This window comes from Nelumbo lutea, chromosome 1, assembly GCF_056320005.1.
Source record: "Nelumbo lutea isolate HS-2025 chromosome 1, American lotus-T2T, whole genome shotgun sequence".
Classification (NCBI taxonomy): Eukaryota; Viridiplantae; Streptophyta; class Magnoliopsida; order Proteales; family Nelumbonaceae; genus Nelumbo; species Nelumbo lutea.
In genome coordinates, this window is record NC_142684.1 from 207,402,757 (window position 1) to 207,420,895 (window position 18,139).

Here is an 18,139-nt window from a genome sequence, read left to right on the forward strand (position 1 = left end):
TTAAAAGCATGAAAGGATAAGATTATAAGATTTCATTTAGGTTATATATATAAAAAAAAAGATTCCATTGGGTAAATGCACATTAATTGGTGGTATAGCCTTCTTCTTTTAGGTTATACTAGAGGAGGGGCCTCTACGTTGGAGGGGCAAAACATGATGGTAAGTGGCTTGTCAAAGGTAAATTACTAGATAGGAAAAATTTTAGGAAAGGAAAATTGTTTAATTAAAAGTTTATTACAAAATATCTATTTAAAATAAATAAAAATTCATGGATAATAATATATTTAATTTAATAAAATAAAATAATAAATAAATAATCACAACCATCAGACAATAGATTGAAAGAGGGAGATATGAATTTGTCATTGTATTTTTCTTTTATATAGTGGAATAATTGTAATTAGTTAAATAATAAATAATTTAATTTTATAAATAAATAAATTTAGTAAAATAAATTAAATAAATATATACATGATTCTATGTCTTACGTTGCTAGCAATAATAATTTTTTAGATTATTAAATTATTAAATAATTAAATAATTTAGTAAAATAAGTAGGTGAATAAATAAAACTCATGTATTAGCAACATAAGATTTGTAAAGGCTATCTCAAACTAACTAATTAATTAATTTAGTGTAGCTAATGAGTTGGTTTGAACTATTGGGCTATCGAACCCATGAACAGGCTTAGCCCAACCTGTAGCATGGCACGGGCTCGTGCGAGCTTGGGCTAAAATAAAATTTTAAGTTTTTTTAATTCATGTTAAAAATTTCATTAGTTTTTTCAATTTTTTTTAGAAAACATGGTTTAGTCCAGTTCATGGCCTGGCTTGGCCTAAGACCTAGCCTGCGAACTAGCCCATGGCACGGCATGGGCTTGTGTAGGTTCGGTGCGTATATTATATACAATAATTATGTAATATATATAATTTTCAATTGTATACATAAAAGTTCATATAAAATAAGATGTTAAGATTTTTTTTTTAATTTTTTGCCTATTTATTTTAATTTTTTATTTTTTTCAAAATTAAAAAAAAAGCATGGCTTAGCCCAACTTGTGGCCCAGCCTAGCCTAAGACTTAGCCTGAGGCACAACACGGGCTTGGGACATATATTATATACAATAGTTATATAATATATAATTTTATTTTCAATTTTATTATATTATTTCATTTTATTATTGCATATATAAAAAATTGTATACATCAAAATTCATATAAAATAAAAATTTAAGATTCTTTTTTTTTTAATTTATCTTTTTTTTTTAATTTATGTTAACTTTTTCATTATTGTTTTCAAAATTTTTAATAAACATGGATTAGCCTAGCTCGTGGCCTAGCCTAGCCTAAAGCTTGGCTCACGGCATGACACAGGCTTGTGCGGGCTCGGGCTTAGAGGTATGTCGGGCTAACCCCCTAAAGAATCCCATGGGAGGGAATCATGGCATAGCCCAACATGGCGCAATTGTAAATAAATGAGAGATAAAGACAAATTTTAACAAATATGAAAAAGGTAGAAGTTTAGTGGCACCATTATAAATAGTTAGCAATTGTACATTGTACATAATTACATGTTTAGTATCAAATATGAAAGTGGAAAAGAGATAGCACAAGTTAAGATTATTTTTTGTTTAACTCAATTGCATCATTGTAATTAATTAAATTTGTAATCGTAAAGTGAGAGGGTAAATATATATAAATATATACACGATTCTATGTCTCACTTTGCTAGAAATAATAATTTGTTAGATTATTAAATTATTAACTAATTAAATAATTTAGTAAAATAAGTAAATAAATAAATAAAACTTTATGTATTACCAACGCAAGATTGGTAAAGGCTATCTCAAATTATTTATTTAATTAATTTAGTGTTGTTAATGGGTTGGACTGAACTAAATGGCTATCGAGCCCATGAATAGGCTTAGCTCGGTTCGTGGCTCGACCTGGCCTAAGACTTGGCCCATGGACCAACTCGGCCCGTGGTACGGCATAGGCCCATGCGGTCTCGGGCTAAAACAAAATTTTAAGATCTTCTTTAATTTTTTGTCTATTTTTGCTAATTTTTTATTATATTATTTTTCAAAATTAAAAAAAAACCTAGCTTAGCTTGGTTCGTGGCCTGGCTTGGCATAAGACTTGGCACGCGGACCAGCCCAGTCCGTGACATGGCATGGGCTCAGACATGCTCAGGCCATATATTATATACAACAATTATATAATATATTAATATGTAATTGTAATTTCAATTTTATTATATTATTTCATTTTATTATTGCATATATAAACAATTGTAAACATCAAAATTCATATAAAATAAAAAATGTAGATATATTTTTATTTTTTTCTATTAAAATTTTTATTATTTTTAATTTCAAAATTTTTAAAAACATGCCTTATCTTGGTTAATGGCCTGACCTGACCTGCGGCATGACACGGGTCCATGCAGGCTCAGGTTGTATATTATATACAATAAAACAAAAAATTAAAATATATTTTTTAATTTTTTATCCATTTCTTAAATTTATGTTAACATTTTCTTTTTTTTTAATTTTTAAAAAACATGGATTAGCCTAATTTGTGGCTCGGCCTGGCCTAAGACTTGGCATGTGGACTAGTCCAACCCTTGGCACGACACAGGCCTACGTGGGCTCAGGCCGACCCCTTAAAGTATCCTAGGGGAGGGAAACACAACACAACCCAACATGGCCGATTGTTAATAAAATGAGAGATAGAGACAATTTTTGACAAATATGCAAAAGGTAGAAGTTTGGTAGCATCATTGTAAATAGTTAGCAGTGGCACCATTGTAAATAATTACATGTTTAATATCAAATATGAAAGAGGAAAAGGAGAAATGACAAGTTATGATTTATTTTTGTTTTATTCAATAGCATCACTGTAATTAATTACGTTTGTAATGGTAATGGTTAAAAGCATGGAAAGGGAAAGATTATAAGACTTCATTTAAGTTATATAAAAAAAAGATTCTTTTCATGCATAGCAATGGGCCGTATAGCCTTTTGGTTTTGAGGTTATACTAGCGAAGGGGCAAAATGATGGTAAGTGGCTTGTCAAATGTAAGTTATTATATAGGAAAAAATTGCAAAAGGTATTTTTAATTAAAAATTTTATTAGAAAAATTCTATTCAAAATACATAAAAGATTATGGATAATAATATATTTAATTTAATAAAATAAAACAATAAATAAATAATCATGGCCATAGGCAATAGAGTGAAAGAGGGAGATATGACTTTTGTCATTGTATTTTTGTTTCATATAGTGGAATAATTGTAAATAGTTAAATAATAATTAATTTATTTTAAGAAATAAATTTAGTAAAGTAAATGAGATAAATAAACAATCAAGTGAGAGAGTAAATGTATATAAATATATACATGATTCTATGTCTTAATTTGCTAGCAATAATAATTTGTTAGAGTATTAAATTATTAACTAATTAAATGATTTAGTAAAATAAGTAACTGAATAAAAAAAACTTTATGTATTATCAACACAAGAATGGTAGAGGCTATCTCTAATTAATTAATATATTTAGCGCTATTAATGGGTTGTGCTGACATGAACAGGCTTAACTTGATTTATGGCCCGAATTGGCATAAAACTTAAACTACGACACAACATAGTCCCCTGCGGACTCGGGCTAGAATAAAATTTTAAGATTTTATTTTAAAACTTTTTGTTTATTTTTTAATTTATGTTAAAATTTTCAAAATTTTTCAAAATTTTTAAAAAACATGGCTTAGCACGGTGTGTGGCCCGGCTTAGGTTAAGACTTGGCCTGTGGACTAGCCTGGCCTGTGGCACAACATGGGCCTGTGCGGGCTCAAGCCGTATATTATATACAATAATTATATAATATATTAATATATATAATTTTATTTTCAATTTTATTATATTATTTTGATTTATTATTTCATATATAAACAATTGTGCATATCAAAATTCATATAAAATAGAATTTTATGATTTTTTTTAAATTTTTATCTATTTTTTTAATTTATAACAACATGGCCTAGTCTAGTTGTGGCCCGATAATAATTATAATATATATATATATATATATATATATATATATATATATATATATATAATTTTATTTTCAATTGTATACATCAAATTTCATATAAAATAAAATTTTAAGATCTTTTTTAATTTTTTGTCTATATATTTTAATGTATGTTAAAATTTTAATTTTTTTTTCAAAATTAAAAAAATGGCTTAGCCCAGATTGTGGTCTGGCTTGGCCTAAGACTTGGCCCACGACATGGTATGGGCCTGCACGAGCTTGGGCCGTATATTGTTTACAATAATTATATAATATATATTTTTATTTTCAATTTTGTTATATTATTTCATTTTATTATTGCATATATATAAACAATTGTATACATCAAAATTCATATAAAATAAAATTTTAAGATCTTTTCTAAAATCTTTATTTTAATAATTTGTTACAAAATGTTTTACTAATTTAGTAATTTGAATTAATTATATTAATAATTTTTAACAAAAAATAAATTATTGCTAATTATTTAACAAAATAATTATATTTTCCATATTATTTGTTAGTGTTCTATCTTATTTATTTTTCTTTATTAATGATTAAATGTTTCAATTCTTTGTAAATATCACTTAAATATTAAAAATACCTAAATATCAGTAAATATATAAAATTATGCTATAGTCATAATTAAATTAATCTATTGTTAACTTTTTAAAGTCATAATTAAATTAACCTAAGCCCAAACTTTGGATTAAACTTGGATTGATCCTCATCTTGACCCAACACACCCAAGTTACATGCATCGTAACATTCGTAATTGGATTGAACCAAACCAAGTGCAACCCATGCATGCATTATTTTTGAGATTTTTTTAACTATTTTTAGATAATATTGAGGTTAAAGTAACTATGAAGGATGGGCTAGCCCCCCCCCCCCCCCCCCCACTATGTAGCCTAATGAACCAAAAAAATAAAAATCTCGGGCTATATTTTAAGGTTTCTTAGCCTAACCTAACCCACACCTTAAGTGTAATAATATTTGTCTAGGCCTACAGGCTTGCCCGTGTTAAGTATAAAATTATGATTTTTTTTACAAATTGTAAAAATATTTTTTACATTTATATTATATATATATATATATATATAATTTGTTATCTGAATATTATATAATGATATTTACCGTATGTGCATATTACTTCAGCGTTGAGCTTATTACAGGTTGTTTAGCTTAGGCCCTATCTGCTAGGGCCATCATTGGACTTCGGAAGTTCGATATTCAATTAGACTTTGAATCTAATCATCCTAAATTTGGATGTTAGAACTCACATCTGGTTAATAATTTGATTGGATGTGGATTTAGCCCCATCCAATTTGATTAAAATCCACATCTAATAAAAATTATTCTTTTGTATATGTAGTATAATTATTATATACACATAGATATTAAAATATCCAACATAATAATAATCAAATGTCAATGCAAACTTAGAATTTTCATAATCAAATGTTGATGTAGATGTAACTGGATTTGATTTAAATCTGATGACCCTATTACTCGCATTATGTGTGGACTTGTTACATCTTTGAGCTAGACCTGACTAAAAAAAAAAATGTTTCTTGAGCATGAAAATTTATAGATGTAATCAGGTTAGGCTAAGTCATAAACGATTTGTTACTTATTATTATTAATTTTAATTATCCTATCAATACTAAGTTTTATTAATTTATTAAATTTTATATCCCTACTACCCGCACTATTTGCTTGAGCTTAAGGTTGGGCTAAGGTAAATGATCATCTCTAAATAGGAGTCTTATGACATAATTAATTTTTATTAGGGAAAATTCCCAATTAGTACCATGTACTTTGGGCCTAGTGTCATTTTGGCCCCCAAACTTTAAAATGCCCAAACTCTTAAAACATGTCAATCCAGTACCTACCGTTAATCAGCCATTAAGTAGCATTTGGAAAAGACACAAATGCCCTTTATGTTTCATTTAATTTTCTTTATAAACCATCCAAACGTTGTCAAAAAAATTAATAGTCCTAAATCCTTGCCTCTTCTATTGAAGAAAGTTGGGGTAATCAGGATGCCCACTAAGACATGACCCCAACTTTCTTGAATAGAATAAGTAAGAATTTGGGACTATTGTTTTTTTTAATGTTTGGATAGTTTATAAAAAAATTAGATGACACTCAAAGGGCATTTGCGTCTTTTTCAAATACCACTTAACAGCTGGTTAACAACTAATTAATGGAAGTACTAGATTGACACGTTTTGAAAGTTCGAGTACTGAATTGTCGCATTTTAAAGTTTGGAGACCAAAATGACACTAGACCCATAGTACAAGGTACTAATTGGGAACTTCCCCTTTTTATTATTAATGTTAAATTATCATGACTTTTTATTATTAATTGTTTATTTTTTTTATTAATTTTAATAATAATATTAATTAATTAAAAATGCATTAATACAAAGTTATTGAATAAAATAAAAAGAATAAACAAAACAATATGCAACATTAGAACATGGAATTCTATTTGCAATATATCAAATCCATGTTTAAATCATAATATTATTAAACTATCAATTAATATTTTTTGCATTTAAATTTATTATTTTTATTAGTGTTTATTAAGTTTTAAGTGGACTTGAAACTAAGTTTTGTTAATATTTATTAGTTTTAAGTGGAAGTTTATTGGATTTTTAAATTAATAAATTTTAAAATAATTTATTTTTATTTTTAATTATTTAACCTCAACCTACTTATATTATTTGATTTATTGATATTTTAATTTATTATGTTGTATTACTATTCCCCCCTACTCTCTCTCTTAAGGCTCAATTTGGAAGGAGTACAAATACAAATATGTACAGTATAAATATATATAAAATAATATAAAATGTAAGGTTTTGTACTTTACAAATTTGTATTTGTATTCCTTTCAAATTGAGCCAAAATATCTTTTTTAAATGTGATAATAACATGCATTAAAAGAAGATGCATTAGAAAGCCCAAAGGTATATATATATATATATCTCCTTATATAGTGTACAACTTTATTGGTCTAATCAAAATTGACAATGACTACTTTGTTATATTTTAAAACAAAACTATCAACAGGTTCGATTTGGGTCGATCTTGGTAGAATGAGAACTGATTTGAAAAACAAAACTAAGGAAACCAAGCTAGATCCAATAGATTTTATAATTTTTAGACCTAAAATAAGATTGATTGGTTATTAGGACAATATATATACGTATGTATGTAAATAGAGTAATTGTATTGGCTGCCTATAAAATATGTATATGGCGAATTGGATATACTGGGATATTGTGGTGTTCCAAATCCAATGGACCAAAGCATCGGAACAAACTATTAACCTAGGATCAGGATATGAAATCAACATCCAAGCAACAAGGAGCATGCATTCGGTTCCAAAAACCGGTTTAAATGGCTGATATAATGGAACATTTTTAAACATCTTAGATGAAACATGATAAAAAAAAAAAAAAAAAACTGTCTGTGAACCAGGAGATGCGTCTTTCTTGTCTCTCTTTCCCCACGCAAGGAAGATCGGGAGAATCAGAAACCCTAGATTTCGGTTTCCCCGACCCATGCAGCGGGGCTGGGTCCGATCAGAACTCGGATTTCCTGCACTTGATATGGTGTCGGACGTGGTACACTTTCAATGAGATCCAACCATATTCTTAACCCTTTGATGGGACATGATTTCGTATTAAATAGTTACAATTTATGGCTAATATAACTTGGAAGTTCAAAATATTGTCGGATTGACATTGAGTAGGGTATGAATACATTTTTTTTTTCTTTCTTTCTTCTTGTTTTTTTCTTCTCTTCAGAGTATTAACACTTGTTATCTTCGTTCTATAGCGGCAGTCATTTAAAACTGCCGCTAATAAATACGCTGATAAATAAGGCGCGAATGAGGGCTCTTTTCTCCTCCTCTTTCTTTTTTTGCATTCTCTTCCCGCCTTCTCTCCCTTTCACAGTCGACTTCTCTTCCTCCTCTCTTCCTCTCCCAGAAAAATCTCCTGATACCATCCCCTGTTTCTTTGCCCTCAATAAAGCTTTTAAGTACAAGTGATGGTAGGTTTCCCAAGTTTAAAGCCTATGATTGAGGATGGAGTCAAGCTATACATTCAGAAACTGGGGAAAATTACTCGCATAGAGAGAAGTAGCCATGAGCAGGTGTTTAGGGATACCAGTAAAGCTTCTATACGAAACACCAAGGCATGTGGGGACTGTGGAACTAAAGAGCGGAGAGCTTTATAGAGGCACCATGGTTGGATGCCTCTGTAAGGATGTATCTATTCCATGAATGTGTAATGTGTAATGGTAAGTGTGAGAATGGATTATGTGATTAGTTTTCATTTTACTTTGCCTCTGATTTCTTATCTGGTTATTTTTTAGGTCTGAAAATGCAACGAGATAGCTCATTATCAGTAAGCTTTTGGACTCCCCCCCCCCCCCCCCCAAATAAATAAATAAATAAATCCTAGTCTTTGTACTTATTCCGATATTTATTTTTTTTTGTTTTTTACATCTGATAAATGTGAGGCTCGCATTACGTTTCCATTTCATATTCTAACCAGGAAAACCCCTAAAATTAAATTGTCCATGATTCTGCATTAAGAAAATCTAGCATTACAAGAGACGTAAGGCAATGTTGAGGCTATGATTCCACCAATGTTAATTTGCATATGAAATGAATAATCTTTATTCATCAACTATTTTTGAAGGATAATAGAATTTGAATTTTTGTTTTTTATCCTTTTTTTCTTATTCTAATGGATTGTAGAAAAGAAGTTACGGGAACACCCATGGCTTGCCACTGCACTTTCCTTGGGAAAAACCTCAAGGCTTAAAGCCATCATGCCTTCTAATATAGCATGATTAGATGAGCTTATCATGATTAATTGTTGATTTTTTGTCAATTAAAGTAATATAAGAATGGTTCATGAGGAGCATTTTTTATCAATAAAGTTTAAAATAAAATCATTAATTCATGAATGCATTTAATTACCCGGTTCATGAATACAATGATATTATCAACAGGCCTTCCAAAAAGACACGTTCAATGATATATTGAAGTCTTGAAGGCTTTCTAATGCTTTTCTTTTCCTTTTAGACTCATTAAACTGGTTCAATGAAGGCAAAATAATGTAACCAGGACCATGAGACTAGAAGGTTTATATCCATAGATCCCATCTTAAGAGCTTCCCAACATAGTTTTGAAGGAGCTAGGTTAAGGACGGGCAACAACAGTATGCCTTGTCAATTGCCACAGGTGACTGTCTGCCTAGCACCACCTAGCTAATTTTTTACATTAAAAAACCTAGATGATTTTAACTTGTTTCCTTATTTGTTTTCTGAATTAACTTGTGATGTGAAGTCAATTGCTTTGGTACTAAATAATGTAGGGCCATCTGTTTTGGTACCAGTTATTGTAAGACTGGTATGATCCAAGATTGGATTGTTCGAAAAATTGAGTTAAAACTGAAAGGGAACTGATATTTTGCAAGGTCTAGGTCTAAGGCTTGAGTTTGTGGAGCTAGGGGCAGATCCATGGAAGATGGATGAGGATTTACCTAGGATTGTAGGACTGTTTGATAATATCATAAATGCTATTATGGGACTGTTTTTTTGCAATATGCAGAAATTCCTAGAGAAAGGAAAGAAAAAAAAAATTAAATATATTGAGATTGTAATTGGATTAGAAAAAAAGAGCAAAGCTTAGAACTGACCCGCCATAGAGGTTTCTTCGAGGGAAGGTATCAACCAAGATGGATACCTCTCTGTTCTGAATCTTGTCTTCAATCCTCATCATCTGAGGACCCATAAGCACTTGTGAACAGATTTCTAGGACTTCCTCTGGTCTGATTCCATTGTTTCATTTCTCTCCCAATGTATCTTAGAGATCAATACCATCAAACTCTTCCGTTTGCAATAGAAACAACTGTTGTTGCTTGCATTTATGTTTGGGTGCAGATTTCTTGTTGCAATTGTATCAGAGCCCACATTTGCAATAGTAGTGTTATTGCCATTTATTTTAGTGAATTCGGAATCAGGATAAGGTGGTGGTGGTGTTTTAGGAATAGGATCAAGTCCCTTGTTGATTCTCCTCAATTGATTCAATCTATCTTCGTAGGGTCTAGCTGGGCTAGAAGCTGCCGTGATAGTTGATATGACTATGATGTTTTCAATTTGTCTCAATCATTTTATTGGGTTGATGTTTACTGTGCTTGACATGTTTAAGGGCTGATACGGCTATGATGTTTTCTTTGTTTTGTTGGTTAATGATTTTCTTAGAATGGGCATGATATTGTTATCTTAGCTTCAGGAATACGTCTATCTGATTTGAATTGAATGGTTGCCTGGTTCTCTCTCCATAGTGCTCACCTCTATCTCAAGGTTTGATACCAATTTCCCAAATGTGCAATTATAACTTTCTTTTATCTCTTTTTGGAATGATAGTTTAACATAAAGGTATTAAATTAATTTTCACTCCCAGGCTTGATTGACCATTCAGATTAACTTAAGCAACAGGTTGATACACTTCCTCAATTTGCAAATTACAATTTTGATACTGTATGTTATACCCATGTCAAGGTGCAATCTTTTAGAATTCTTGTGGTTCAAAACATTCATAACTCAAGGCGACAAGGTGCATTTTATGGTAAAGATCAATGAAGTAATTAAAGAGGTAATCTGAGTTGAACACTAAACACCAGATAAATCAAGTGGGTCATCACATTTAATCAATAGTCTGAAATGGCGAGCTCATTCCTTCACATGGGTGAAATAGGAGAGGTCCTCTTCCAAAACAGGGAAAGGATCATTTAAATGGAACTCCTCTTTGGAAGACCTCTCTCTCATTTCCTTATCATAATAACATTGCAAATCCATTAATAATGGATGGTCTATTGTCACATTCAAGTCACATCCTCCAACATCTAGAAGCTAATTAACAAACATTTGTGAAGAGGATTAGGACCCACCATTTTTTTTTTTATCAATAAAGTAGGACCCACCATTGAATGGGTCCATCTCCCATGTAGGAGATTTACCTAGGCCACAATCTGATCATACACTTATAGCTGAGTAATTTTAGTGCAGTCATTAGGGTGGTACAAAATCAAACTCACTGTACTGCAAATCAGAAGGCCAAAAATAATTCAACCATGCTGATTTTTGACACTTTTGATTTCTTAGGAGGGGACCCTTTGAATGATGGTGCACCCTGATATAATAGAAGCGATTTAGTAATAGAGAATACTTTCATATTCTTACTGCAGAGGAAGCAATTACACGAAATTTCATTCAACATGCTCAAACGTGTCTTCCTGGAGCTCAAGTGCAAATTATCTTCAGTTTGCCACTAGGAAATTTTCTGGACAGCTCGTCATTACTAAACAATCAGAACAGAAGAGGCTAGCCCATTTCTTGATCATTTAATTCATTGTACTTGCAATGAGGTTGTTTTACATCAAGTATTCAATTCTGGTCTCCCTCCCCCTTTTTGCTCTGTATTTGCATGGTTTCTTTGATGTTTTTGATATGGGATTTTGCTCCTATTTCGTATCCAGAGCAGGAGTTATGAGGTGTGCACCATTGAAGAAATTGAAGCTGAGGAATCCTTGATTGAGAAAAATGTTGCGAATGAGTCTATCATTGTATAGTGCAGTGCAGGCTTGAGCTTGAACCCAACAGCTTGTTGTTCTGAACTAAACCAGGTCCAGCGGCACCTACAACTCCGGATAAAATCCCAGGGAAAGTACCTTCAATCAGTGTTGGAGAAAGCCCAGGACACACTTGGAAAACAGAACCTGCGCTCTGTGGAATTTGAGGCAGCAAAAATGCAATTTCCAGACCTAGTCTCCAAAGTATCTATTGAATGTCTAAACTCCACCTTCCCTGAGTTGTATCAAAGCTTGGTAGGCACAAGAGCTTACTTGTGGAAGGTTCTAAAAGAAATAATAGTCGTAGCAATAGAATAGGCGGGCTGAGACTTGATTCGAAAAGCTCCCAAATGGCATTGTGAAAGGAACTAAAATGTATCAATTTGAAACTAAAATGTATTTGACTCGAATGTTTTGAATGGATAATGGACTTTTAAATTTTATTTGTAATTGATATTTTGATTTTTGTATTTCATTTCAATTTAGATGAATATAGAGAGAATAGGTTATTTGAAGCAAATTAGAAATAAATTTAAAAAATTACAGGTTATATAAAAAATATATTTAGATTTAGCGGCAGTCGTGACTGCTGCTAAAGATGTCCATGACTGCCACTAAAGAAGTTTTAGCGGCAGTTTTCTGTCTTTACCAGCACTTTTCTCGACTGCCGCTAGAACTTCTAGCGACACTTCTTTTGGCAGCAGTTTGTCGACTGGCGGTAAAGCTTCTAGCGGCAGTCAAAACTGCCGCTAAAAGTCATTTTCCCTATAGTGGCATTACTATAGGGAATAATTATAAGTAATCAATCATTTTGGGTGTTGCATTACTATATAATGAAATTGTAGAAACATTTGAGTGATTGTTTAAGACTTTTGTAAAAATAATGGGTGAGAAAAGACCAAAGACAATTTTAATTGATGATGATGCAGGCATGGCAAAGGCAATCTCCTCAGTGTTACTTGAATCACATCATCAACTATGTGTATGACATATGTTCCAAAATGCTGATAAGCACCTTGGTAATATATTTGAGAAATTTAAGTCATTCTCTAAGGATTTTAGCAAATGTGAGTATAAATATGAAGAAGTCAATGAATTTGTAAATGCATGGGAAAGTATGATTGAGAAATACAATCTTCAATACAATGATTGGTTGCAAAAGTTGTACAACAAAAGGCATAGATGGAATTTAGTGTTTGGGCGTCAAACATTTTTTACTGGCATGAGCACTACAAAAAGAAATGAGAGTTTAAACAATTGTTTGAAGAACTATATCAACTTTGAAAGAGTGGTTGCTGATAGGCGATATGAAGAGTTAAAAGCAGAATTTGCAGCAACACAAAGCTTTCCAACATTGACAGTGCATTTAGATATATTGAATCAAGTTGCTTGCATATATACTCCGCCTATTTTTCTATGTTTTATACCGAAGTAGTGCAACAACTAAATTGTAGAATTGATGAAGATCATGTTTTATCTAAAACAATAACTGAATGAATAGTGAGCGTGTCTGGAAAAAAGAAACATAGAGCTACTTTTGATTCATCAAATGAGCGTGTCTGGAAAAAAGAAACATAGAGCTACTTTTGATTCATCAAATGATTAAGTTAGTTGGAATTGCAAAAATTTGAATATGTGGGGATCTTATGTGAACATGCATTAAAAGCAAGGATTAAAGTATCAATATCGGGTATCGTATCGGATAACTCAGATATGGATACGCTTTGAAAACACATGGATACAGACGATAAACACGAAAACACTTGGATACGCTAGAAAAATGAATATTAATTCCATAAATTAACAATAGGTTTAATGTCAAAATAGCTACAAATAATGTATAAATACATATAGATTGTATATTTTGACAAATTATATGAAGAAATATATTACAATTAATATAGCAGAATGCATAGATATCATACAATTTTATTGATATGCATCAATCAAGATTTCAAGAAACATGTTATAGAGATTTTTACAAATTAATACATGCTCAAAGTCATTATTATCTTATTTTATATTAAAGTCCAAGGCACTAAACATATGCAACTATTATATTTCAATTATTATATCATTTTTTCTATTTTACTACTTATAATTTTTTACATTAACAAAAATGTTAACTAAAAATTAATTCTCAAAATTTTGGTAAACAATATTTTCATTTTTGTAAATAAGAAATATGTTATTATAAAAAGATATAATTCTAACTTAAAATATATCAAATCTATTTTAATTTCAAAGATATATATTATATGAAAATTCAGGAATTTTAATTACTATAATAATTATTTCATTATTAATATTTTTAGTCTTATAAATTTCTAAAATAAAAAAATAAAATTTTAATATAAATATAGATTAGTGGATTTGATATATTCAATTTATATTACATTTTTAAACATTTTATAAATAATATTTTTATTTTTGTAAATAATAATACATGGTTATTTAATGCATATTAAAATTTTAATAATAATTTATAAAAATTTTGAGATATATATCATGTGCGAATTGGTAAATTTTAAGTATTAAAATAATTATTATATTATTTATGTTTTAAAATTTCTTTAAATTAGAAATAAACTTTTTGATATAAATGTGGATTTGGTAGATTATTTATTTTATTGGTTTATAAAATATTAATTTTAATATTATTCTTTTTAATTTGTAATTGGAGTTGTTGTAGATGAGTGTTTGTTGGTTGTATCCGAAGGTAGGTGGCAAAGTTGCCCCCCCACTCTCGAGGCCGAGGAGAAAAATTTGGCTTCGGCTGATGGAAGTAGTAATGGCGAGTGCCGGTGGGCCCGGAAGCCGAGGTGTACCCCTGCGGTTGCGTTCTCTTTCGCGCCTCTGCCTGGTTCGTCTTCGTAAGCTAGGCCGAGGTTGCGAGTGATCTACAATACTATTGCTTTGGACAAGTGACCCCGGGGGGCGTGCTTAGTGCAGACACTCTGGTGCCACCATTTTGGCCGAGGACCTATGAAGCTGAAGGTTGTTTAAGCCAAGGGCTTGCGAAGACGAAGGCTGTTTAAGCCGAGGGCTTGCGAAGCTGAAAGCTACTTAAGCCGAGGGCCTGTGAGGCCCAAGGATCCGTGCACGGGTCGGCTTTTCGGTCGGACTGGTGTGCGCATTCGCATAGTCGGGTCACGTAAGCCAGTGGTTCACAATGGGCGGACACGCCGGTTCAACCGGAGCGTCGTTTTGCCTTTTGAGGGTGGGCATTGTTTCACCTTCTGAGGACGGACGCTCGAGGGTGCAGTGCGACTAGATCGCAGGTGCAAAGGCGTTTTGTGCCATCGCTAGCGTGTCGTTTCACCTTTCGAGGGTGAGCGTCACACGATGCACCGTGATTGGGCTGTGGAGGCAGTGGTTTCTTAGTCATTGGATCTCGAGAAATTTGAGCCGTTCGTTCCCCTTTAAATAGGGCCCTTAGCAGCATCATTCTTGTCTTTTGCCTCTAAGTGCTTTTGCTTTCGAGTGAAATCAACTTCCAGACTCTCCAACCTTCAACACTTTACTCTCACTCTTTCTTCCTCCACATTTCTTAGGTAACTTTAAGCAACATCTTTCTTAGGTTCTGGTCCTGAGTGCTATGATCTTCCGTATAAGTCAGAAGGGAGCTCTTCTCGTACCCCTTCTCCCCTTTCCCCCTTGAGTCTTTCTACTCTTGCCCCCCTTCGGCAAGAGGTTATGGTCCGAGGGAGGGTGGCCCCTGAGGGTGTCAAAGGCAGCCAACAAGGTGAGGACCCTCCCTGTAAGAGTACCACCTCTGTGACACCGAGGGAGGCCAAAGGGTCCTGCCCAGCTGAGGGGGAGGGAACCCTAGACCATGTTCCCAAGACGAGGGCTGCCCAGGTTGTAGCTGAGGTTGATGTCCATCTCCTGGGTTTCGAGAACTCTCTAGATGGGGACTAGGTTAAAGCTTTGGCAAGGCAGTACTTCATTCCCTCGTCCTATGGTATGAGGGTGCCCGAAGTAGGTGAATGGCCGTGGACTCCTAAGGAGGGGGAGATCTACACCTACCAACATTTTCTCCAGTTCGATCTCCGATTTTCCCTTCATCCGCTGATTTTCGAACTGTTGAGGGCATATGGGATTACTCTTGCTAGTTGGTGCCCAATGCCGTAAGGACCATAGTGGCTATGCTGATGGTGGCTCGGTTCTAGGGGGTGGAACTGACGCCAAGGCTCTTCCGAGTGTTGTTTGTGCTAAGGAGGCATTCTTCTGAGAACGGCATGTACTAACTCCAACCTTGTAAGACCAAGCCGATAGGCAACCCTTCTTCCGTGCATAACTGGAAGGGAAAATTCTTTTTCGTGTCATGTCTCGAGGGTTGGTCCTTCAAGTCAGTGTGGGGGGAGGTTAGCCAGGCTGCGGAGAAGAGTGTCCCCGTGCTCACGAGTGAGGAGAACCATGAACTCGTGCAATTGCTGGACTTGAGGATAGTCTGAGCCCAACCCTTGGTGAAGGAGGGGTCCCACTAGTTTTTGTCAGGCTCAGCCCTGCTCCCATCGATAGGAGAAGCCCTACGGTCCCTTAACACGTCCTTTTCCCCCTTGTTTTTCTTTTTTTTTGCTGCATTACTGATGGCTTTACTTTGTTTGCAGAGGTGCCGATTGATGCCCGCAAGGCTGTTCTGGAATGTGCTCGCGCCATGCAAAAGGAGCGGGCTAAGATGCCTTAGAGGCCTTCTGACGGGCAGAAGGAGAAGGTCTCTATCACTGCAAAGGGGGGTCCTCTCGTTAGGTCCCTGGTAAAGGGACTACTCTAGTGGCTCCCACGAAGGGAGCAAATTCACAAGTCCCTGCCAAGGGGAAAAAGCCTGCTGAGGAGGTGCCGCTGACAGAAGAGGCCGCCCGAGGAAGCCGTGGGGGGTCAGCCCCCATAGAAGGTGGCCCATTCTAGGGGCTTGACGGGGTCCCACAGAGAGCAAATGGGGTCGTTTTCTGCCCCCACACCCTTGGAGGAGCTTGTCGAGAGGTCCAATAAAATCTTCCATCCCCAGTGGAACGTCCGCGAGGGGGACTTTGTCCGGGAGGAGGGGGTTGATCAGGCCCTGGTGAGCGGGGCCCTCCTCCCAAGGGACCGCTTTCAGATGCTGGGGAGCGCACCCGAGAGAGTCTACACTCAAGACCTGGGAAGCCTGGCCGAGGTAACGCTTCTTCCTTCTTCTCTATGCCTTCTTGTTTTTTTGTGGAGTATTGACTATTTCTTTGTTGTAGGTTTGCCTTCACAACATTGGTCTCGGGGACCGGTTGAAGCTAACCTTGGCCTAGATGGACAAACTGGAGGAGGAGAAAGGGAAACACTAGCAAAGTGCCACCGCTGTCGAGGAGAAGTACCACAAATTCTGGTAGAGCCTCATCAATGAACATAAGTTCTGTATGGAGGCTCAGGCGCAGTTGAAGGAGGCGTAGGAGAGCCTCTCCAAGGAGAAGATGGAGAGGGCCTGCATCGTAAGCCTTCTCTTTGAGGTAGAGTGGCACCTCACCCAGGCCGAGGGAGATGCGGTCGAGGCGAAGAAGAGGGTGGCTGAGGCGGAGAAGAGGGCCGGGGGAGCAGCGAAGTGTGCCACGGATGCCGAACATAAGGCCACTGAGGCTGAGAAGAGGGCTTGGGAGGTAGAGAAGCGGGCTGAGGAGCTGGTCGATCTTGCTTCCGGGGCTTACTTGGACAGGATCGAGGATACTAAGAAGGCGCTCACGCTGGCTCTGCCCGACTTCGAAGCCAAATCTTTGAAGGTGATCCCTGATTCTCCCGAGGAGGCTGCCAATTCTGCTCTTCCCCCTCTTATAGGAGGCAAGGCCTAAGCTGAGCTTTTTCTATTTTCTTCTTCTTTCTTTTTCTTCTTTTGACAATGTACATGTATTCGGCCTGAGGGGCCATGGAACAAATTTGTAAAGCTAAAGGAATTTTTGTGCATAATGAAAATCAATGACATTTTTTGATTTTTTGTTTCAAGTATTGCACTAGTGCTTTGCTGTGTTGTTTTTCCTTGCATTTTTCACACTTATGCTTTTGTTGATGAAGGGTCCTTGCCCCTCCAAAAGAAAAGACACAACGTGAGAGAAGCGTAGTTCTCTTCAGTTTAGTTTGTGTGTTGGAAGTGTGGCGAAGGGGTGGCCGAGGCAAAGCTTACGTAGTTAGTCCGAGGCTTGCCTGGCCTGCCGCCCTTTTAAGTGTTCATTTAGGCAAGACCGAAGAGGCCTATGATGGAGGGAGGTTGAAGCAGAGCGTGGGGCTCGTCTGGCTCTCTACCTATATTTGGGTAAGTAGCAAGATGACCTGTCAACATGAGAGTGGGGGCCGAGGTTGAGTTGAGGTTCGCCTGCCTCCCATTCTTCTGAGTGTTGACCTCGGTGAGGTCGAAAAGGCCTGCCGCATTGAGGGATGACTGAGACA